Genomic DNA, 24,735 nt, shown 5'->3' on the forward strand with positions numbered 1-24,735 from the left:
ACTAAGAATACTGATGGAGGAAGGAATGCAGGGGAGGCATCACAAGACTGAGTCACACAAAGGGGACAGATAGAAGGGGCTAGTGCAGCAACTGACACAGCCATAACATTAAGGTCCTCAGGCACCAAAGGCCAGTGTCCAGGATTCACAGGATGCCTGATGTCTGCAAGAGGTTACAGAAGATAACAGACTGTTGGGGGCTGTGCCTGAAGCTCAGACCCAAAAGGTAAAAGATAAGGACTGGGAGATGAAGCTCACTAGGGAATCTCTGGTCTTTTCAGATTCTATCCAAAGTCAACAAACCTAGGATCACAAGGAGTGAGCCCCTCCCAAAGAGAAGCTGTCTCTATCAGGGCAGTCTCTGCACCAGCACAGGGCAGCTCCTGCTCTGCCCACCTGTGACTATGCAGGTGCTTCTTTCCACCCACTCTCTCCCTCTGGAGGGCAGCAGACTCCTACCTGCCAGTGACCTGAACCATGTCAGGTCTCTGCACTGACCTCCCTCAGGGGAGGCCGCTCTCCTAAGGCCATCTGCCTGCAACCATGTAGTTCTCTCTCTCTGTAAACCTGTCTGTTCTGGGGCAGCTCTTTCTGCCTGCTTGTGCCTATGCAAGTGTCTTCTTCTCTCCTATCTCTTTCTAATAAACTTTCTCTTTAAATATAACTGAGTTTGGCCCTCCCTGGTGGCGCAGTGGGTTAAAGCACAGCACTGAGAAGCTAAAGCCACCTCCGCATGAGTTCGATTCCCACCTGCCCCGGAGGTGACCACATGGTGTGGCAGACCTCTCCTGACCTGCCCACTGCTCCCCTCAGCAGTATACTTTGTTGATCAGCCTGTTCTGCTCCCTGCTCTGTCTCTGGTGAAGCCTCTCGCTGCCCCTGCACCTCTGGCCTATACCCCAGTTCTGTATGCACAAACAAATAAATCTTTAAAAAATATATATATAACTGAGTCTCTGTCCAGTAGAGAATCTCACTGTGTGCTGCTAAAAGCGGAGCTCTGGTGAAACCTCTCCCAGAGCGAACCCAAGAACCCTGAACTCAAGACGACATCAAATACCATCTATGAGTTCAGCAACACCATGTCGGTCTGGTTGAGTGAAGAGAAAAGCTATGGAAACTAAGGTCATTCTGAGGGGCAGGGGGCTAAGAAGGGGGACTAGTGGTAGCTTTTTCTCTTAGGCAGGATTGTGCTCCTCCCTGTTAATTAGGGGCCCCTTCTCCCCAGCTGCTTGAAAGACCCCGTGCATTATTGGCATTAAGAGCCTGCGCACGTTAGGACGCATGTGATGGAGCTGGCCACTGCTTCCCATAGCTCTTTAGAGCCGAACCATGGAGGAGGTGGGGACTGGCATCACCAGGGGTTCAGAGGCCATTTATACTAAACAACAGTGGCAAATGCTCTGAAAATCAATCTGGTGCTCTGAGACACTCTGGGGAAAACCTCCAACTAATTTTAGAAGACTGGTCGCCAAGGCAGCATTCTGGTCCCCAGAAAACAGCAGGGCTGTCCTTCTGGCTCACCTGTGAGCACAGGAGGGGGTGTAGGATTGTTTCCAGGCACAAGCTGGCATGGACGTGCAGCCATGAACCTGCGTGGTGGGCGGCTGCCCGGCTTTGTTAGAGAAGACACGGGAAAGACATGGGAAATCCAGATGTTTCTTGCTGTATCGACAGCATTTGTATGTCTGGAAGGGTTAGTGTAGGAGTGAGTATGGGGGATGCTGGGGTGGGAAGCGACCAGTGAGCTTCTTCATGGTCGACTGCTCACCTGCTCATGAAGCAGACATCACATCCCCCACCCCGGCAGCCACAGAAGCAGCAGAGCTTCCATGAGGTGATATAAATTTGGATGCAGCTGTCTAGGCTGTGCGTTTCCAGGATGCACCTGGATTCTCGCTCATCAGCATCATTGCTATCTGCCTGGGAAAAGGCAAGCGGCAGGCTGAGGCTTGGCCTCAGAAAAAATGGTTACTTTAAGAGAACTCCTTCCCCATTTGAGAAAAGGGGGAAGGGAAGACATCTTACTTTTTCTGTTTTTATGCCCCACATGCTTATAAATGCATCCTTAAAGTAGAAGATTGGGGGTTGGAGGGGTGGGGTAAGCGTTTAGGCAGCAGGAACTGGCAACTACTCCCCTTGGATGGGAAATCCATGTCAGTCAGCCGGTGAATCATCTTTAGCAGCTCTGGGCCTGACCCAAGCCAGTGCTTCCTGCGGGTGGGAGGGACCTGCTTCCTCACCAGTGGTGAATGTGGCGGGTGAGTGACAGCAGATCGTGGCTTGTTCCAAAGCACCACACCTGACACTACACCCAGCTGCAGAGCACAGGCCTTCAGTAGATGACCTTAGTCACCTCCCGGGGCTGCTGTGTAGAACCAAGCAAAAGGCAACTCAAAGGCCAAGACCAGGGAGGGAAGAGACGTAGAGGGGCTGATACCTCAGGGAGTGTAGTGCCTATTTCCTGGGTCTCACATTTACGGGGGTGGGGATCAGGTTTAGGGCAGGTGGGCAAGTGTGTGGAGGATTTTGGAGAAATGGGTGTGGTGGGGTGTAGCTGGGGTGCATACACAGCTAGGATGGGGACTGTGGCCTGGGGGCTCCATTGTTGCTGCTCTAAACATCCTACCTCTAGTTCCTGTCTCACTGGTTCTGCTAATCTGGCCAGAATATCTGTCTGCTGTTTGCAACTGATACTGGTTTTCCAGTATGTTTCTCATACTAAGACTTTTGTCCTGGTGAGAGGCCTCCTGCCTGACTCTACATTTTAGCTTGACCAGCAGAAGTGTGGGCGCCAAGACAGTACCCCGAACACAAAGCGGGCGGGGGAATTCCAAGCATAGAACTCCTCAACACACACTCCTGGACATTCGGCCTCACTGGGAACTGGTTCAAAGTGCATATTCTCAGGCTTGGTCAAGGACCCACTGAATCAGTACCTCTGGAAGTGGGGTCTGGTGCTCGGCATTTTAACTAGCCCTGCAAGGGAGGGCAGTCAAATATCTGTTTTAAGATCCCAACCCCCTCAAAAGCACCTGCATTATCTAGTCCTGTCATTTCTCCTTTCTCATCTCAGGTCAAGTCCAGCTGTTCTCTGTGCTTCCTTCACAAAGTCCTGCTTTGTTCTAGAATGCCCGGGTGCCTCCGCAGTCCTTTGCCTGACATAGGCACTCTGCTTGCCCTGGCTTCCACCTGGGGGGTCCTCTCCTTTGCCATCACAGCACTGCCCCTCCTCCTTCCATAACATTCACTGGAATTCTAACTCACGCACCACTGAAAGCAATAGGTCTCAAACTGGGTGCCCATCAGAAACCCCTGGAAGCCTTGAAAAATCCTGAGGTGAAGCTGCACCCAATTAAGCCAGAATTTCTGAGGCTGAGACCTGGGCATCAGCGTCTTTGCTTTTATGTTCAGAGTGCCAGTGAATTCCTCCGTGTTCTTGAGGTGGAGAACGCCTGCTTTGAAGCCCTCCTCCAGGGGCCCTCAGCATCCCGAGGGCCAAGCTTCTGGTTCAGGTGCAGAGGGCAGTTTATCCAGCAACCATCCCAGTGCCTAACATTAAAGATCTCTGTTGAATGAAAGTATAAATAAACCAAGGGGTTATTTCTGCTGCTTTGCTGTGCCCTTGATTCAGCAGCCAGATAAAAGGAAAAGATGCCTGCAGGTCACACCCCAGGTCCCAGGGTGGAGAAGCAGTGTGTTGGGGCACTGCCCACAGAGGTGACAGAGGCTGGGGTTGACTGGAGCAGGATTGTGCCTTTCAACCTGTAAGACACTGACACCTTCTGCCCGGGAGAGACAGACAGGGGTACCACACGAGGGGGAGGAGGCATGTGGGTAGATTAAGAGGGTGACAAGAATTATACAAAGGCAGAGATGACAACAAGAAAGCCCAATGGTTTAATTTGGTTCTTGGAGGATAATCAAGTTGCTGTACCTTGTGTCGCTTATTCCCACAGCTGTCCAGCGAATAATGAATGTGGTGCCTGGCCAGTATGGAAATAGGGACAAAGGCGTGACTTTGATTTCTTATTTGTTATTTTTAACCATCCAATTTCTACACCCACTGAGCATCCTTGGAGCCACAGGAGGGTCATAAAAATACAAATAACACCTAGGCAGCCTGTGGGCATGCACTGTTACTTACTGCAGGGCTGATGGCTCTCTTTTAACTAGCATAAAATCAGGCCACCGATAAATTGTCATTTTTGTTGTTGTTGCTTTGGCAGCATGAATTTTAGGAAACATAAGGGAATCACTAAATGTTTGTTTGTTCTAGATGTTAATAGAACTGGTTAGGTAAGGAATCTGCCCCAGCACTGTCATGTTGGATTTGAGGTGGCTTTTACTATCACAGCAACAGTAAGAGCAAAGCATGTGGGCACTGCGGTGGGCCTGGCTCTCTTTGACATGACTTGTCTGTAGCCATCCATTTAATCATCGCAACAGCCCTCTGGTATAGGTACCGCTCTATTGAGTGATCTCCACTCAACAGGTGAGGAAACAGAAGCCTGGAGAAGTTAGGTAACTTGCTCAGCACTGCAAGATGATGATCAGTGGTGTCAGGATTTGATACCAGCTAGATGGTTCCAGAACTGCTCTCCACTGACCCATGGGAAGAGGACAGTCTAGGTTTTAGTAGTGAAAGGCCCGAGTCCCAGGAAACACCCCAGTTTCAGGCAGCTGGGGTGGGTGGGTTTCCCACAGGACAGGGGGTGAAGATGGGGCTCTTCATCTACTACCATGGAGACAGGACGTGGGAGGTGGGGACAGAGGTGAACACCTGAGCCTAATGGCTGGGGTGAGCACGTGTCTCATTCCCTTTTGTGGCCAAAGTGGAAGGTTAACTCAGTAGCCAGCTGGCAGTACGTAAAGGCTGAAGCCACTGGCTCTGAATCCAGGGTGAGGGGTATATTCCATAGTTGCACAGTCTTGGGCCATAATGATCAGTTTTTTCATGAGGGAAAGCTAGGGCAATATCAGTACCTGTAGCTTACAGGGTGGTTGAGTATTAAAAGAGAGAACACCTATCTCTTGACATGAGTGTAACTGTGTATAAATGCACTGAACCCACATGACGCGTAAACGGTGCATACATGCACCCTGCAAGGATTCCAGAACTGACAGCTAATGTGAACAATGATAGTGTTTAAAGGAACTACAGCCAGTAGCAGAAAGGTCTGGGTGGCTAAAGGAACCTTTGATTTGTGCTTGAGCCGGCGATGAGCAGAGACTAACATATTTAAGATGGGATCGGCATAGCCCGCCAGCTACAGATGGTAGACGGGTGCTCTCTAAAGACTGACATGGAAATGAGAAGGAGGAGAGGATTCCCTCAGGGTTCCCCAAGTAAGATCAGCACCTAATGGATGTGACATCTTATCACGCCCCTTAACATCTAGGAGGGTGTGAGATGAAATTGTGCAAGATTCTAGGGTTTCGACAGCTCAGTCTGCTCAGACAAGGATGTTCACAGAGGCAGCACTCAAGAGTCAGAAGCATGTCCTGGTCCATGGATAGCTCCACCTGTCATTGTTGAGTTTATACTAAGTGCTTAGCACTTCAGACCCTATTACTACATTGTGCTATTTCGATAACCATGTGAAGTACACATTGTAATCATCTGTGGTTGAAAAACCTGAAGCTCCAAAAGGTTCATTAACTTAATCACTGAGAGTGGTAGCCCGCTTGGGGTTCAAAACTTGGGTCTTGAACCTAGACAAGTCCATCTCTGAGCTCACACATTTTGTTCCCTCACCAGCCAGGGAGGATTCCACAGGGAAAGGGGGCCTGGGAATTTCAGACTCTTTGTTTGGGTGTCTTGCACCCCAGGCACCCCTCTGACCTTCATCTGCACCTAGATTTCTCTTTAGGGAGAGAAAACAGCAAGCCGATTGTGCAGCTTTTCCCCTGTGGATGAATGAACAGCCATTTCAGGTTTTTATGTGAATTTGGGTAGAGTGAGGCAGTCTGCCTAGGGCTGAACTGCCTCCATTAATATGACGATGATGAAGCTTCTGAAGCTAAGCAGCACACGAGCTGTGACAATCTTGCCAGGGGAAGGCGCCTTGTGCTGTCCTGCCTCAGTGTTAAGTGGTCTCCAGACAAGAGTGTGGCCCTTGGCCTCCCGGTCTCCCCCTCACCAGTGAAGAGTCTAGTGTGTGTGAGTCAGGGGTGAGAAGCCCTCTAAGGGAGATCATCAACCCATGATCAGACACTTACTGGGTTATTGCAGCACGTCAATCTTGGGGGTCGACCCATGAGATTCCTTCATTCACTCAGTAAATACTAGGCACCCCAAACAACTGGTACTTCCTAATCATGGGTATACAGTGGGAAACAAAAGGGACAAAGTCTTATGAGTTCAAGTAACAAAGAAGAAAAGAACAGAGCGTGTCAGATGGTGGTTAAGTGCTACGAGGAAAAGTAAATGAGGACGAGGATGATGGATAAGGGGTGGTCAGAGAGGTCCTTACTGATTCCAGAGTGACTAATTGACAGGAGGGGAGGAAGCAAGTCCTGTGAACAGCAGGCGGGTAGCAATCCAGCAGAGGTCCATTTGGGGGGTGGGTGGGAAAGCAAGGCGGCTGTGTGGCTGCAGGTGGGGGGGCATGGAACAAGGGGCTGACAGTGGTTCAGGGCGACGGGGCAGGGCGGGGTTGGACACCACTGTCCTTTCTCAGGATGTGGGTTTTATTCCCAATGAAAAGAAGCCATTGGGAGGTTTGAGCAATGGAAAGGTCTGATAGGACTTGAGTTCTGAAAGGGCCCCTTTGTGTTGGGACAGCAGGCTGTGGTGGAGCAGGGTGGAATCCAGGGGGTTGGTGGGGAGACGCCACAGTAGTCTTGGTCAACTGTGGTGGTGGCTTGGGCAGGACACAGGGTCGCCCTCCTGCCAAGACGCTATGTGGTTGAGCTAATTCTGTGTGTGCTTAGGGTTTCCTACACATCTATCCCAAAGAAAAGGCTTTAGGGATACAAGCGTGGAGAATAAAGTAAAGCGTCCGTGAAATAGTGCTCCAGTTGACACAAATTAAACCAATCAGCTGGGAATCGGTGAGCAAGCAAGGTTGAGGAGGCTGGAATTTGCAGCAATTCTGCCTTCCTCTCCAAGTTGCTTTCCCATATAAAAGATGACATATGGAGAAGGAAAGGGGGAATGGGCAGAGGAGAGAGTGAAGAACTACAGGGTCACCTAGACACTGGCCCCAGGTCAGAGTTGGCCATCTAACACTGAACAGTCCAGCAAATGAGTGCTCTGGTTTTCATAAGAAATGACTTCAGACCGCAAGACGACATTTATTCTGCCAGCTTCATGTAGTCCTCCCTGGCAACAGGGCTTCCTTGAGCGCCCAAACACTTCACAGGTATGACTGAATTTTAAATCCATTTATATCCTGTTTACCCCTAGGTCAACTCAATCACTCTGAATTGTGGCACTCAATTACACTGAACAAATTTACCTGTCTGTCCATCGTCCTTCCATCCTTCCGTCCGTCTGTCCATCCATCCCTTTATCCATTCTTCCATCAACCCATCTGTTTACATATTCATACACACATATTTATATTGATCAGTCTGTCAAGCCTTCCTTACCAATCAGTCCCTCCAAATCTTCTGAAGATTTGTTCTAAAGATACTGAGTATCAAATGACCTCATACAATTGCAGTATTTTATCTTGTTTTATGCTACTTTCTGCCTTGGAGAGAACCAATAAAAACACTTCGGTTCTCTTCTGCTTCTTCACCCTCTTCTCCTTCCTCAGGCTGGCACACTGCCTCTCACCCTAGCCCTTCCCCGCGAATGCTGAGCCTGCTCTCGTTCACACCTTCCCATCATGGTGACCCAGGTAACCTTTAGTCATCGTGAATGTCTTCCGCTTTGTGCATTAGTGTTCTAATCCCTTTCTTAACAGAGTTTTCAAGTGAGCCAGGATTTGTGGGAGGTCATTACAGGTTCTTTATCTACAAATTTTGCAATCTTCCCTATGAGGAGGTGCCTTTGTGTATGGCAGGTCATGAAGAGTAAGGCGATTTTTATTTTCTGAAAGAGTAAAGAATGGGAGTCAGAATTACAGCAATCTGGCCTATGCTATTGTTAGGTGCTATTCTTCAGTTTTGCATAATGAGTGTGCCCTTAGGAAAGCAAGAGCTCCCTTTTCGAAATCCTCTCATTTACGGAGAAACAAAAATCCCTCCTTTCAGATACATTTTAAACATGCAAAACAGCAGCATGTTTCTGCTAAGTCACATTTTAGCTAAATGGATAATTGAATGGTGAATGGGAACTGTTACTCAGCTGCTAACCTGCAGAGTTTTCACACATACACACTCCCAAATTGCAGCAGAGCAAGCCCCAGGAGGCAGAAAGCATGACTGATTTTTCCAATAAAGCTACAAAAATCGATAATCCTAGTAGATTGAATGCTCGCATCTACCCATCTCCGAGTCTCATCTCCCCCTGCTCTTCCTCCCAAACAAGCCTCTGCCTTTACCTTGGCACATGTTACTGATTCTATACCACCAGGATTTAGCCTGAGTTCCATTCCAGTTCTGCTGAACGGACCTTTTAGAGAGGCCCTGCAATGCGTCTTGATTTAGAGATGCTTGGGTTTTATGTGGCTCGGGGAAATGCTGCTTAGCTTTTTTCAGAGCTCCAATAAGTTCTGATGTATGGCTGAGCATGCCTGCGTGATTAATAGCACATGCAAGGACTTGGAGATTTCAGAGGTCACCCGGTGTGTACTGAATAATACAGCGCCCATCCAAAAAATACCCTTGGATGAGCAGCCTGGCTTCCCACAACTGCAACGGCAGTGACTGCTTCAGAAGATACTGCCTGAGATTTGGCTCTTGTCACTGACTGTGTTTCTAAGGAAAGTCACTCTCCAGACATTTTCAGTATCAAATGGGAATCATTTTGGTTTCTTAGCTATTGCTCTGTAAAGTGTCATAGGTGCCAGGATAAGTAAGGAGGCTGGGAAGACGAGAAGGCTGCTATGCTTGTATCCGACAGGGCTTCCAAGTTCAGGGGAGCCAGGTCGTGGTGTCAAGTGCATTCAGTGCCCGTGCAAAATATGCTACCGTGTGCACTGCTGTGGTTGAGAATTTAAATGCACCAAAGTCAAGAGATTCGAAATGATGGTTCCCACAGCAACTATAACTCAGTTCTCTGGTGAATATAAAATTAACTTTATTGCAAAACATGCTGTTCAATTTACGCCTTAATATAGTCATGGCAGAGTTACAGTTGCTGTGAGAATGCTAACTCTGAATTGTTTTGAATAATTAATTTAATGAAAAGTTGGTGGAAATGTGAACTCTGATAGAAAGTCAACTTAAATTTAGGGAAGCTGGCCAATTACGCTGAAGCCAAGGTGCAAAGAAGCGCGCTTTCAGAAGCTCAGATGACTTGGTGCTCTCTCTGGCCCCTGGGGGTGCTGGAAAAGCTGAGATCCCTCCTGCGTGCTAAGTGGGAACTTCCTCCACCATTGAAGGAATCTGTGGGGGCCAGGGAGTAGGGAGAATTTACTAAATTGTCCACACACGTTGATCTCATGGTTAGCCTCTGAAATAACCCTCCTGCTGCAACGATCCGGGCTTATTACAGGAGATGAAAGTGGGTCTCAGTACACCTGGTCTCTGTTAGGAAAACCTGGGTTTAGAGCTCACTCCCCCTGATGCTGATGGTCAAGACGCACCCACTGCTCAAGCTCTCTGAGCCGCACTGACCTTTCCACACTGCTGGGGGGACTGGACACGAGAAGGCAGGTTAAGAATGAAGTGTTGGGCTTGGCAAGTTTTGTGGTGGGTACTCAATAACTGTTAGCTGCTATTATCCGAAAAGGGAACTCAATCAATCTGTAAGTTCAAAACATATACAAAATCAATGACCTGGTCTGTCTGGCTATTTCAGTTCAAAGTGATTTGGGATAAGCCTGAGCCAGCAGGCATGTGATAAAGACAGGGAAATGGGGTGAGCAGGAAGTTTCCTAAGCAACAGAGTGTCTTCAAAGATGACAGTAGGAGCTGCTTCCATTGAAGTTCTAGAAACAAATCAATCTATCATCTGCTCTGCCTGGTCACTAGAGCTCAACTTGTTTTATGGACATTGTCTCCTTCTGCAGGAATCTTTTCCTCCTAATTCTTCTGTCCATCTTGAAATCTTCACACCACCGAGCTAGCCCATATTTCTGCCAATACATCTTTGCCTTATGCATTAAAAAAGGTAAGATTTTTTGCAACACCCCCTCCTCCAAGAACTAGTTTTCACTCATTTTGAATGAGGTGTTAATACTGGCCCTGTTTGGAACGCATGCCCTAGATTTTGGGCCAACCCATTTCCTGTTCAAACTTCCTGCAACCAAACTCAGGAACAAGCCTTTGTGCACCTGAGGATTTCCTTTGCTATTTGTCTTGGAATCCAGCTCTGGCTTTCTCACAAATGGGCTATTTGGGTAGCTGAGGTAACATTTTTGATGCTAACTCAGGGTGGCATCCACTTCTTCCCCAGTTCTTGGATATTTGTGGGTCCACTTTTCTCTCTTGAATAAATCAAGAGGGCATGCCCAGGGAATCATAAATTAGCCAATTTCCAGGACTGGCTGATGCCAAAGATGCCATGCAGGGGTCTTTTAGGTTCTTTTGGAGTAGTATGATATCTGCTGTGGGGTGCCAGGCTCCCCGCTGAACCAAAGGAATGGGCCCTCAGAACGCCCCTTCTCTGGAGGCACTGTTAGGGTTTGAACAGAAAGGGGGAAAGCCATCGCCTGGGAGGAAGAACAAATGAGAAGGAAACACCTCCGCCGCTTGCATTTCTGGTGCTGATTGCAATTCCCTGCTTAGCTCCAACTACTTTCTTTTCGTATCAGCCTTATAACTTTTTCAGGGCATCTGCCTTCCTCACCTCAATGCCCTGCCTTGCTGTGGCTTTTTATCTTGCTACCATCAGTATCAGTAACATTTTAATGTCTCCTAAAGACATGGTTTGATAGCATCACCACCATTTGCTTTTATTGCTCAGAAAGTGTTTTCAAGTTACATTGCTAAATGCCATCCAACTCACAGGTGACGGAAGCAGGCATTTCACTGTCCAGGGAAAGTCATCCCAGGACACTGACATCAGTGAGACACAACTTGCAAGTGACCTGCAGATCCAGCCACATATGTCACTCCTCCTGGACCTTTGCCTTGCTCCTGCTGAGTGGGGCAGAAAGTGGCCCATTTCCCTGTTGAGCTCCTAGAGTGGTCCTGAGTTGCAGCTGGTTTTAGAGCTAAGTATCGAAGTGAGGTGTAGGTGGGAGCAAATATGCTGGAAGACCCACCCCAGGGGGTCACCTGCACTGCCATCCACAAAGCAAACAGCGGAACACTTCTGGCTCCTTGACTGCGCTTCCCTGACTCTTGAATTTCTAGATTGTGACCTGGAGGCTAAAATGACAGAAATGTCCCCACATGGTGTCCTCTGAGCTGGATGTGTGCTCGTTATATGTGTGTGAAAAAGACCAGTGGTGATTTGTCTGTATGGTACTTTGAGAGGCATGATGAATGGAGATAAAGTGACGCTTCAGCTGACCTTTGCAAACCTCCATTCTGAATGGCCAAGTAGAAAGAACAAGTTGATTTCTCCCAAGGCAGCAAAAAATGACATTTCTCTATCTACTCAGGTATGCATTTCTCTATAAAGTTGAGGATCTAAAGAAATTACTTTTTAAATTTACAAACATTCAGTATTGATTTTACTGGGAAGAGCAAAAACATCATGGTGGATTCTGGATACTCAATGCCTTGTAGTAGTTTTGACTAGATCAAGGAGAGGTTTCCAGTGTGGTCTGTGGGCCTTTAAGTCTTCCTCCCCAAGAAAGGCAGTTTCCTCTGACCCTAAGGAAAATTTCCTAATTTGTGAGCTCAGGTGGGAAGCTGGCAGGCATGACAGCTCTTGTGGTTCCCATGTTAATAAGTCTACTTGTCTCCCAGCACATGCACTTAAAATGGCCAGGTGTTTCTCTGGTTTTGCATCTGCTTCCAAGGGATGTTTATGGCATGCTTGCATGCAGAGAATGTGAATGATTGTAGTGGAGAATCATGCTGGGAACTGTTCCCAGGAATCAGTAGCCTGATCTGAGACAATTTGGAAGGAAGAGCAAGACAATTTAGAAAATACAGGATACTTGTACTCTGCTGTCCTGGGAAAAAGATCAACAGGTTTACACTGCTGTATTGGAGTCTTCTCTCTTGGTCATGCCTGAAAAGCCCAAGGAATTCCCCTGAGTAGAGCAGGACAGAGAGCACATACGCCCATGAAGCAGAGATGAAGGAACAGGGTAGTGAGAGTTGCAGCAGGACCCTTGAACCCAGTCATGGGGAAAACAATGACCTTGACAAAGCTCCATCCCCTGTGGGTCTTGGTGATACTCTTGGGTGTTCTATCCAACACTCAGGGAAGATCTTTGTTCCTGGCCCTTCACTGCACTGCTTTGGCCCTCACCCCTGTCATAAGAGGCCACTCCTGTTTACCCCTTGTGGTCAAGGGAAAGCCTTCTCCTTCAAGGGTAGAATCCTCTCAGTCTCAGGAAGAGAAGGGGACAAAGGAATCCTCCCCCCCCGACCCCCGAGCAGCAGGAATTGTTGGGCACTGTTAAAAAAATGCATAAATTCAGTCTGTGTTCCTAGATTAAGACCATTTGCAAAAGTAGCATTTCAGAACATAACTTCAGACCAATGACCAAGGTGGAGACATGTGGTGATGAGTGTGAATGTTCCGTGCTGGACCTGTCCCAAGAAGTCAGATGGGCATGCACACACACACACACACATGCACGCACGCACAGACGTGTACACACTCATACGCACAACAGTAATCAGTCCCTGGCTCAGTTTACTTATATGTAGTGTTGAGCTCTGGGGCTTAGCTGTCAAATGGAGCAGATGGAAGGAAGATAAGCCAGACAGGGCAGCAGAGGAGGCAGTTGTGGGAAACACTACCATGTGCCTTGAATGCTGAGCTTGCCAATGGTGTAGACCATGGATTCAAACCCACCAGTCAACCTAGCTGCCTTGTGTAAAATACTTTCGGTTGTTGCTCACTGTGTGTTTGGAGGCAACAGCTACCTGCCTGCCTCCCAGGCTTGTGGTGAGGTTGACTGAGGCAACACAAAGACTTTTGAGCTCCTTGGAGAAAATTCACCATGCAAGTGCAAAGTATCGCCACTGTACCATGGAAATGAGACGCCCACCAGCATAAACCAGTCACCAGGAGGGTTGGGATAGCAAAGAAGAAAGCCAGAGCACCCCAGTCTCCTCCAGACAAATGATGTTCCCTAGTTCATCACTGATCTTGTACTGGAAGTGTCCATGGACACGGATGGGAGGGCCGTGGTCTGGTCTGAATAGTTTATGCCGCCTTTTAACACATTTTGATTTGCTTGCCAATATCTGAAAATTGGGAAAACATCATAACAATCCTGATACCTGGCAGGATTGAAAACTTGGCAAATTTGGTAGAACTTGCTTCCAACTGTACATGCCATGTACAGCAGAGGTGGGTCACGACTGCCCACTGCAGAAAGGTGCCTTTACCCTCCTGCCTGTTCCCACTCTCTACTGCCCCCTGCTTAAGGCAGTCACCTCTGCTTGCTTTAGGCTCTTGGATGCATGAGTTTACAACTCTTTCTAAATATTCGGCCCTCAGTCCCCTTCCATGGTCAACAAAGAGCCAAATTCATAGTGTCCTCACTATCCAATCTAGGCTACCTCCCTTAACAGAGGAAAGGCCCGCCCAACCTCCTCTTGCTGGAGGGGAGGAAGGGAACTTGATTTCTTTTACTTCCCCAGCCCCTTGTCAGTAATTCCACCTTAAAACCTCACGGTTTTCTTACTTAGTGCTGTCCAAGCAATAATCCAACTAAATTACATTATAAGCATCTGAAGTTTTCATAATAAATAAAAATATAGATATAGCTAAGAGAAGATGAGACTTAATTAATGAGTGTTATTTAACAGAACAAGTTGTGCCATATACAGAGGATTAAAAGATAAAAAAGGATAGAGGGAAAATCAAATTTTAATGAGTCGCCATCTTCATTTGATTTAACTAAATTTCTTCCCTTGTTGGAAATATTAACACTTATGAGGGAGTCATTTGTATGTATCCACACAGTCTGATACCTCGACTGCTTTCTTTTATGTAATTACATTGTGTTACAAAGGAATAGAAACTACCATTTCAAGTGGAAGGCTCCTATCCTTACATTGATCTCCTTGGGAATCTGTGAGCAAGGGAGAATGTTGGAAAATAACCCAAAAATGAATTGCAGGAATGTCAGGAAGGGTGGGTGCCTCATGTGGGCTGGAAGAACAGCTATAGTCACCTGCTTCTGGGCAGAAAGCCCACTGGGGGCTCACACAGAGGGAGCTCCTGCTGCCCCCCACTCCCCGACATCACTGCTCAAAAAATGTTGTATGGGTGAAAGAATGAATGGGTAAGTTCATCTAGTGGTGATGGCTCAGCTGGAATCAGACAAGACAGATATGGGCCCAGGCCTCCCTGGGATGGTCCAGCCTTACTCATGTTTATACACCAGTGGGCCTGCAAACAGAGGCTCCATCCCCAAGGGCTGTTTCTCTATCGCCTATCTCTCCCTGCCTCACCCTCTCTCCCTGAATAGTCCCTTCTTCTTCTTTTTTTTTTTTTTTGAATAGTCCCTTCTTAATGAAAAGGAATTCAGGGGGTCCAAGGAGCTGTCCCTGAAAGGGTGAATTAGAAGGAGGGACCCAGACAGCTAAGCTAATTCAGCCTTTTTCCCTGCCCCTGTTACTCCACTTTCTTAACTGCAACATCTGGGAAATGACAGTCAGGGCAGGAAGCTATGGCTTTAAGGGTTTTAAAACTAACATAAGTGGATTGTCAAGTATAGCGTCAAGTGCTTTACCTGCAGGTGAAGTCCTCATAACAATAGGACATAGGTATTACTAATCCCAATTGACAGATGGGAAAATTGGAGAGCGTGATTGTAAGTAATTTGCCAGAGGTCACTCAAGGTGTGATTGACAGAGACTGGATTTGGGGGCTAGGCCGGGCGGGGCCTCCAAAGCTCATGCACCCCATGCCTTTGCTACCTGTTTCCTCACAGAGCCCCCCGGTGAATGCACAGTAACTACAGGTGCCGGAAACTGCCAACAAGTGGTTAATAGCAAAGAGGGAAGATATTACATATTACAAACATCTACTGAGACGCTGGAGTGGGTGTTATGTGTTTTCTGCTCTGTGATCTAACATTTCCTACAGTGGACCCCTGAGAGCAGATCTGTAAGTGGATGGATATAGATCTTCCTTGGCCCCATTAAATGAAAACAAAAAAGTTAAATCAGTTCATATTCAAAGTTTGGTGAGACTTTGATAGCAACCTGCTTAAGGGACCCAACTTCACTCGCCTGCATTTTCTGGATTTATAGGAAAACGCGGGTTTCTCATAGCTCCTCTAATATCTCGAGTCTCGCTTGCTATTCATGGGAATTGCTGTCATCAGCAACATGGGCATCCTGGGCTCTCATGCACTTAATGTGGAGAATGGTCCCCCTGCTCAGGATGCTCTTTGCAAAGCAGAAGTTACTGGTTTGCAGAGTTTGGATTCATTAGCAGGAGTGTGTTTCAGACGCAAATGCAGTAGCGGCTGGTGAGCGGGAGCTTGCTGACTTGTTGGAATGAAATCAGGTACAGCTGTTTGTTTCCTCTGTGCTGGGGAGGTGGTTATTCTGTAATCTTTGGGGGCCTTCATCATGGCCTTGTTTCTAGACAACTGGACAGGGTTGTCGGGCAATCCCTCTTGAAGTTAAAGCATAATTTAAAAAATAAAGAAATGCGGCCCTCCCTGGTGGCGCAGCGGGTTAAAGCACAGCACTGAGAATCTAAAGCCGCTTCCGCATGAGTTCGATTCCCGCCTGCCCCGGAGGTGACCACATGGCGTGGCAGACCTCTCCTGACCCGCCCGCTGCTCCCCTCAGCAGTGTACTTTGTCGATCTGCCTGTTCTGCTCCCACTCTGTCTCTGGTGAAGCCTCTCACTGCCCCTGAGCCTCTGGCCTGTACCCCAGTTCTGTATGCACAAATAAATAAATCTTAAAAAAAAAAAAAAAGAAAAATGCAATTCACACTTATCAGAGCCCATCACTCTGCTGATAGTTTTAGACAGATGACCCTTTGGGCCAAGCTCCTAACCAATTTCATCGCTAATTCAACTGGGGGCTGAGTTAACCCCGCCTTTCTCTGCAATCTGGCTAGGTCTCCTTAAGGTGGGATGTATAGCTTGGATTGCCCACATTGGGGGCCCCAGTGAGTCATGCCAGAGAGGGCTGGAAACATGCTGTCCAGGGGACGTGAGGTCAGTGTCCTGCACCCTTCCTAGAACACTGTTATTATGAGGATGAGACAAAAGGCTCTTTTCTTTGTGCTGGAGCTGGCTGAAAATGGAAGTGACCCTTAACCTAAATGAAGAGGAATGGGCTTCTCTAAATGAGCTGGCTGTGGAGACAGGAGTCTTAACTGAGTCCACAAAGGGATTCAGAGTCTGGCTGTGTCTGAAAACTTGTGAGGATCCTGACTCCCTGTGGGTTGCAAACAGGAAGGACCCTGTGGAGTCTGGCTATACCCCAGCCCTGGGACAAAGCCTTGATATGTAAGAGACAAAAAAGGAAGGACTTTTTGCAAAGGAAAGTGGAAGCAACTGAGAAGGACCCCTGGGTGTGGAGAGCGCAACCCACTTCCTCACTGTGAAGATGAGCCAGGATGTCAGCAGAGAGGGTGCTGAGGGTGCTGGCTGGCACTGGAGACCATCTACCTGAATTGCACCCCAGCAACTGGGGAAGAGCAGGGCTCCCCTGAAGTGAAATTTGCAGGCAGCAGGCTTCAGTGAGGAGAACCAAACTTGAAGTGTCTGAATGGGCTAAACGTGAAAACTGGAGCTTTATTTTCCTTGGAAGCATCTAGGAATGTTTAGGGTGAGGGTGGTTGGATGAACCACGACACTGGAGAATTCCTTCTGTGGGAGGCAGGCTTGGCACAGGTTTAGCACAGAACCGGAAAGACTAACCTCTGCCTCTGATCTATCTGTGAGCTCCTGTCACCGACCTGCCCCATTATCCTAGCTCTCTGGCCCACGTATCGAACCTCAGTCGAATTCCTCTGCTCGCTTGACACCTGTTGACTGAAAGGAGCTACCCCTTCTGCAACCATGTGGGAACAGAGTCACAGCCCACGGATCACAGCCCACAGCAGTGGATGGGAATCCCATGGTGGAAGCTATGGGGAAAGATTGAATGGGCTCCATTAAGATCTGAAAAGTCAAAATAAGCACTGACAGGTAGTGTTCAGTTACCTTGCCATGTCCCCTACCGCAGTAGAACAGACAGATTTCCTTCACCCTACTGACTACAGCGAAAATATGTTTTTAAAAACCAACACTATACTTAAAACTAGGGATTTTTTTTAATTAGAGGAAAGATTAACTAAACGCATTTTCTCTTGTAATTTAATCCATTCTAATTATCCCGAAAATGTTTATGCTGAAATACTGAAATTTCTCCTAGCTGCTATTCTGTACTTTCCCTTTTTATCACTCATGAAGGAAAAAAGCACAGAGCTGGTCAAGGATACGGTGGCCCTTTGCAGCTCTAATTATAATGATGCATAGAAGATGCACGAAAAGGCAGAGGGGGGTTTCTGACTTGAGTGGCCTGGATTTCAAATGGCAGGATGGTACTCTGTTTTCCAAAGGAAATAAAAGCACACCTCTAAAAAGACCTTGTGATATAGAATGTGAAGAACGAAAGTGGGTTGGTATAAGATTGAACCCTATTAGCAGGCAGCTTGGGAGGAAATGCAAAAATTTGTTTCTTCCTGTTCATCTGGGCTACCGGTGCGGTTCCCAGGAGGTGAGTGGAGGTATGACAACAAGTCCCCAGGTGTTACCTGTGGGTCGTGTTCCAGGGAATGCAAGTGAGGGAGGCTGAGGGTGATCCTGAAGTTGACCAGGCTAGGTGGTGTGATTAACCTGGTGAATGGTGGGCATCCTGGCTCATTCCTGGATGCACAGAGCCCAAGTTCAAACCTAACCCTGAACTCCATAGTCACCAGGGAGGAGGAGTAAGGAATGATATTCTGAGAGATACAGTTCACTGACCCCACAGTTCCTGCAACTGTGACAAATGCCACTTGTCCTGTTGGGGAGAACAGCAGCCGTCTAAACTCCTCAAGGATAAGGCTGTGGTCTCCTCTCTGAGAAGCAGTGTGCGAGAGTGACAGAAACTTGATTCTGTTCACTGAGAATCCTAAATTGATACTTCAAAGGAATTATTTTTCCATAAAGATGGAGCCCTGAATGAAAATCAAATTCTCATAGGTCTCTTCCTTCTCCCAGATTATGTCTGAGGGCTAAGTTTGCGAAACCTTGGTTGAAAGCAGCAAACTGCAATTTTATAATAAACCTCGATTACAATGAGGCTAGATGGGTATCTGATTCCATGTACAATTGGGTTGTTTGGTAAACTAAACAGGAATGGTTTCAGGGAAAAGAAGCAGTTTATGTTTCTCGCTAAGTCCCAGATGCCAGCATCTGACAGAATCAACCTTTGTTCAGGGCTGGGTAGTGAGTGGGTGTATTTTTGACATGCTACTAACTGCTTGATGGATTGGAGACAGATGTGTGAAAGGGAGGTGGAAGGTAGAGAGGTGTCTTAATGAGAAGTTTATTTTGATAGCCCTCCCTTGCCCTTTAATTGATCTTACACTGGCACCAAAGAATACTGGTGGCGGGGAGTGGGGGTGGGGTGGGCGGAAGAGGATGATGAGGGCATTAGCTCACAGTTATTTGGCTCTGATTTTAAGGTAGGGTTTGTGCCAAGTAACTTCTTTATCTACACATAACCCAGTGAGGTCGGTAGTATTTAGTCTCCCCATTTCACAGACAAAGAGACAGAAGCACATAAAGGTGAGAAAACCTGCTTGGATTTGATCTCAGGGAGACTGACATAAAAGCCTGTGTCTGAAGCATGTCACTGTCATGCCTGCGTTGCCCTGAATTCAAGTCAAACAAATAGAGACAGAGAAACCTCTAATTTAATGCCTCTGCCTAATTAGTACACCTAAGTGGAAATGAATAAAGTGGAGTCTGATTATTCAGACTGTGTAAGGAACTTTTTCAATGTGCAAAAAGATTCCCAATGAAAACCAGCAATAAATTGGAGCTAAGACAAGCAGAGAAACTAACAACCACAAAAAGCGTCATTCCACACTGTAGCAGAGCCAACGCTTGGCTGTGTTGATCCCTTGGATATGGGTGCAGAGGGCAGCATCCTACCTGGAAGCTTTCCTGCCCTTCCAGGAGGGAGACGGCTCGGTGCCACAGTAGCCCATTCCTGTGTCTCTGCATGAAAGTAATAACATTCTGTAGATGGACAGGTCCTTGGAGATCACCTCATCCAAGTGTGTTCTAAATTCAATCACATACCGCATTCATGATATTTGCAATATCTGCAGCTATTTACTTAATATTTTTCTTTAAATTTACTCTGGCCTAACATTGCTGCCCACTGGCACCACATCCCCAAGCAGTAATACCAGTATCAGAGTACGTTTGATGAGCTAGTTATAGTTTGCACTCAGACTTATATTTAAAAGGTCTACATAACTATTCTCTCTCTCTTCCTCTTTGTAATTTACACATTTGCACACACACACAAACACACAAGCTTCTCATGTTTGTGAACTACACTCTGGAAAGTGATTACATAATCCAGTCCCCTCATGTGCCGCAAGAAGACACTGAGGCCAGAAATTCTGGTGACTTTTGCAAAGGCACCCAGAATGTTTGGGTCAGAATGGAGCCAGAATACAGTACTGGTTCCCTCCCCTCACCCCTCCCTTCCTTCTTTATTAGTCTATTACTTCAGGACACCACAATGTATCAGAGAAAATGCCCATCACAAATATCAAGGCAGCTTAGATTCTAACACCCTTTGCCTCTAATGTAAGGTCTGGTGCCAACAGTATGGTCTGGAACTGAAGACTTGGAGGGGATGCAGATTCTTCGTAAATGTTGAAGGGACAGGGGACTCACAACATATGATATGCACACATACACACCTCTATATACAAGCACATGTGCTCTCTCACACACATACATGAGATACAAGGGCATGTTACCCCAGTTTTTCATGAGCTGTTACTCTTACATGCTTTCCTTACTTTGAGTTGGGTCTCTCCCTCATGCTAATTCTCACCCATGTGTTTCTGTTCCAAGAGTTCAACTGATTTTCGTTCTCTGTTCTTGTGAAGTCAGTAGTAATGCTGACTATCAGGCTATTTATTTGTTGGCCCAGAACCCGTGGGCCATACACTAGCACAGCAATGGCATTCCTCTGAAACAGCAGGAAAATATCAAGTCACTGCCCCTTCCTTTCAGCTCCTTCCAAGGGCACAAATTACAAACTCACACAGGAAACAATACAGAAAATAGTTCTGTTTACACTAGAGAATGTTTGAGCCATAAAGTTATCATGTCAACCTTCCCATTGATGCTTCAAGATCTAACCAAGAAAGGAAACACATCGGTGATGAGACTACTACCTGTTGATCCCTGTTCTGGGTTTGGGTAGGAATCATCAGCCAGCCTGCCTGATGCAGACGCAATGGGAATTCTGGGCACATGATGATTCTTGATCATCAATGAGTGTTCACATTTTGGGACAAGCTGTGGCGTAATGAGTCAGCTGTGGGACACCTTTTGTGCTCAGTCTAAATCTGTCCATAATTTTAAAGAATGAAAGACCAATGTTTCAAGTTCTCACTCTCCAGAAGATGGAATGTCTAGAAAAGTTTCCTATAAGAGCCCTCAGAAGACAATTAACCAATCAGCATTAGCTGCGTCCACAGAGCAGGCAGTAGGCAGGCTTAGGGTGGCTAATTGCCTCTGAACTAGATCTCACTGCAGAGTGAGAGTCCCCTAAACTTCAAAAGGAAACTGGCAGGAGAGGCAGAAGCAGGGGTACTCAGTCACGGTTGGTTCATTCTGTCACTCGTTTCTTCCTAAGCTTTTCCCTGCAGTTCTGAAGCTCTCCCCCTCATGGACGGTGACCCTGTCTACTTCTGATGACAATCACTTAATCAGCACATCAGATTGTCACATGGCTGACTTCACCTTGGGTAAAGATTCATTTTCCTATTAACATCGCCAGGACCTATTTTTTCCCCCAACCAATTAAAAAGGAAAAATAGAAGGGCCCTAATGAGAGAGAGTGCAAAGAAATTGGTCCTGACTTGTGGCACATGGGTGTGTCACTCAGCCGCCCCTCCCAGTGCTGGGAATCGAGGTCTCGCTCTGCAATGCAATTGGAGGGCAGGATTGTATAGCCAAAATAAACAAACTGGAATCACCATCACAGACATTGCTCACTACCCAGAGATCAAAGCATTCCCCAGGATCAGCACTTGGCTCTGGACGATTTACTCTGCCAGTGTGTTAGTTTGTATGGTTCAGAACTGATGTCTGGATGGCCCACCTTTAGAAGACAACAGCAGCAATGCTCAGTTAACATCCAGCTTTCTTCCTTGTATTCTGACACACAGGTACCAGTCTCGTGTTATAGTTCGTCTTGGCTCTGCTAGCAATGCATACTGCTCTACTCTATTCCTTTATAATGTAAGGGCTGCATGTCTGAGCTGACTAGCAGTCATGGTGATTTGTGAGCTCTTCTAGAGTCTGTGTGTGGCCTGGTGTATAGCCTCTCGAGGGCCTTTTGAAGGTGACTAGGGCTCGTGGTGGTGTGGGTGGGTGAAAGGAACAACAACCCATTTTAGGACTGTGCTTAAAGAATAAAAAACTATTTTTATGGTGCTTCTTGGTTTATTCATAAGCATAAACTGCAGCCTATCCAAATAATACTAATATATTCCAAAGATATATATGAATTGTCATCGACTTGGAATCAAAGTATATGTCTCCTCTGTGCAATTCTATAGCTGTTAGCCACACTTTGTATTTAACTTCCTACAAAGAGAATCACTTCCTATAAATAAGAATCACTTCTTGGTGGGATCTGTCTACCGATAAATTAGCTATAAGCAGTTAGCACAGAGCTGCTATAACTTCTATTTAAATCTTTAGCAAAAATAGGTACATTTTCAGATATATAAAAAAAAAGTTTGAAAAATTCCATAAGTACATCAAACATATAAAGATCTTGGTGATTTCTCCTAAATTGAGTTTATCTTTGGCCTTTCTACCCCCCCAGGCCCCCCCCCATCTATCTCTTTGGGCCCCTTCAGCAAGGTGAATGGGGCACAGACATGCAGGCACAAAATGTTCAGCTGATCCTCTGCAGTCACCTTAAGAAAGCGACCTTAATGACCTTTAGAAAATAGGAGACTGACAATCCAAGCTCCCCAACCCTAACCACTGTCTTACCCCAAATCTCCCAACGCACTGTCTGTTAGATTGGTGCCATTTCATACTTATAAGCCTTCTATTTTCAAAATAGCACACTTGAGGCTCTGCTTGGGAAGGACCAAAGAGTCTCTTTTCTTTCTGTCAGTGTCCCTGAGGAGGAGGACCGGCTGTGGACTTGTAAATTGTGGCATTTACTTAAAACAAATTGACAGGAGTGTCTGCTCAAAATAAAAGACTAAAACACCAAGAAACAGCTCTGGGGCCAGAGGTTGAAAAGCAAAAGAAGCAATTATGCGCATATGAACGCCTCTAGATTTTGAATAGCAAATCTCACCAGCTATGGTATGCTTAGGTTTCTTGGAGCAAAACCCAGTCAACATAACTGTGAGAAGACAGCATCTATGCGACTAACAGAACCACAGTGCACTAATGTCTCATAAGACAAGACCTTGGTGAATAAGGAACTCTATACCTTACAGAGCGAGAAGTCAAAGTCACAAGAGATCACAGTTCTGAAACAGAGACTTTCTGTTTCATTTGGGGAGCTGGACTTGGCATATAAATTTGTACTTTCTATGTCTCTCAAGAACGCACTTGGTGAAACTTGAACCAGACATTTCAAGTAGCAGAAACACCTATTTCCAATTCACCTCACCCAAAGGGCTCACTGGAATAAAACACCACCTCTGTTCTCCTGCTGGCCACATCCTCTCTATTTCTACTGAGACTAAAGTTGCCATCTTCCCTTCTCATTTTCAAAGGCTCGAGAGACACTTCACTGCAGTCAGTATCTTCAATCCATTCCACTTCTGGAATGGAATCTCCATGTCTGAACTGTCTCTCCCTCTCTTGGCTCCTCATATGTTCTACTCCAAGGCATAACTGGGGTCTTCTTGTGGCAGGACTGTGGGCCTGCCTCTCTATTCTCCTCTCTCTCTATCAAGACTTGCACAATTCTCTAATTTGGGTGGCAGCCTATTTCCTTCTGTAAAGGGCCATATAACCACTGTTCATGAGCCATCGAGTAACTGTCCGTCACTCAGAGCCTAGAGGCAGCATGGAACCAGCCAATTCCCACACCTATGGATGTGGTGTCCCCCTTCTCATGCTTTCTGGATGCTGACATTTGAATTTCATGTCATTGCTATGTGTCAGGAGATGTATTTCTTTTGATCATTTCCATGCTTAAGCAACGCAACCACTATCCTTAGCATCTAAGCCACAGAAAAGCAGGCAGCAGGCCACAGTTATCCCACCCTCTGCTCCAGTCCATCTGGTTTGCTCTCCTGTGAGCTATTTCCAGAGTAAAGATGGGCTGGAGGTAGGCAAGGGCAAGGCCGTACCCTGGAGAGACATAGGAAGTGTGGGACACAGGGAAGGAGTGGGTTGAATGAAGGCAGAAAGCACAGGTTTTCTAATTAAAGGTGGTGGACTGGGCAAAAACCCTTCTCTGAGGGTGGAGGGAGGTAGACTGAAAGCAATGGACATACGGGGATGGAGGATGTCTATACTGGTCTCACTAAGCATGCAAAAGTACACTAAGAAGAGTGCTTCTGAGGACCATTAGCTATTGGAGAACATTTGCAACTGTCCTGGTAGTAGGCTGCACGCATCCCTCCCTCGAGTCTTCTGAATTATCCCCCAGTCTCTGCAGGGAAATGAAAATGAAAGTGGCTGCAGGGGGAGCAGGATCTGGAGCATCATTGAGAGATTGCAAAAACAGTTCACTGCCAACAGACTGTCCCGGCGGGGGCCCAGTGCTATGTCATAGCCTGGATTGGCGTGCTGCCCCTCGGGTGCCAATTCAATGAAAGTGGGGGGACGCTAATGGAGAGGCTGCTTTATGGCAGCACACCCAAATGAACAGCATGGGAAACTGAGTCTACTCTCATGAGTCAGTCCTGGATTAGCTCCTGACCCCTCTCCCTCCAGGTGGCCAATCTGTACCTGGGCTTTTGGGTGGGTATTAGGGGCAGGGCCCCAAACTTGATGGTTAGAATCACAGGTAACTTTGTGGGGGCAAGTCAGCAAGTTGTTTGGAAACTTCTCCAAGAGCTTCCTTGCAAGCAAGTGGATTAGCCAGTCTGGCATGAAATCAATGCCAGAGTGGACTTAATTAAACAACAAAAGCAAAAACTGGAGGTAAAAGGACGCTCAAGTTGACAACCGGGTAATCCCAGCTGTCTGAGATGTGGAAAACCATCTCCTCAATTAAAGGGCTACTGGAGGCATTCGATCCAGTACTGCCCAACCCAGACCATAATAATGTCAAAAAGCAAGCATAAACAAAACGGAAG

The 24,735-nt window shown here is 46.8% G+C and overlaps 1 protein-coding gene across 2 annotated transcripts in view; it reads right to left on the reverse strand.

The window, feature by feature from the left end:
- The window catches only part of TENM2 (teneurin transmembrane protein 2), an 895,709-nt gene that overhangs the window by 96,616 nt on the left and 774,358 nt on the right, over positions 1-24,735 (reverse strand). The gene's annotated exons all lie outside the window — the stretch shown is intronic.

Source organism: Condylura cristata, unplaced genomic scaffold (assembly GCF_000260355.1).
Source record: "Condylura cristata isolate star-nosed mole 26May11 unplaced genomic scaffold, ConCri1.0 scaffold00026, whole genome shotgun sequence".
In the NCBI taxonomy this organism is placed as follows: domain Eukaryota; kingdom Metazoa; phylum Chordata; class Mammalia; order Eulipotyphla; family Talpidae; genus Condylura; species Condylura cristata.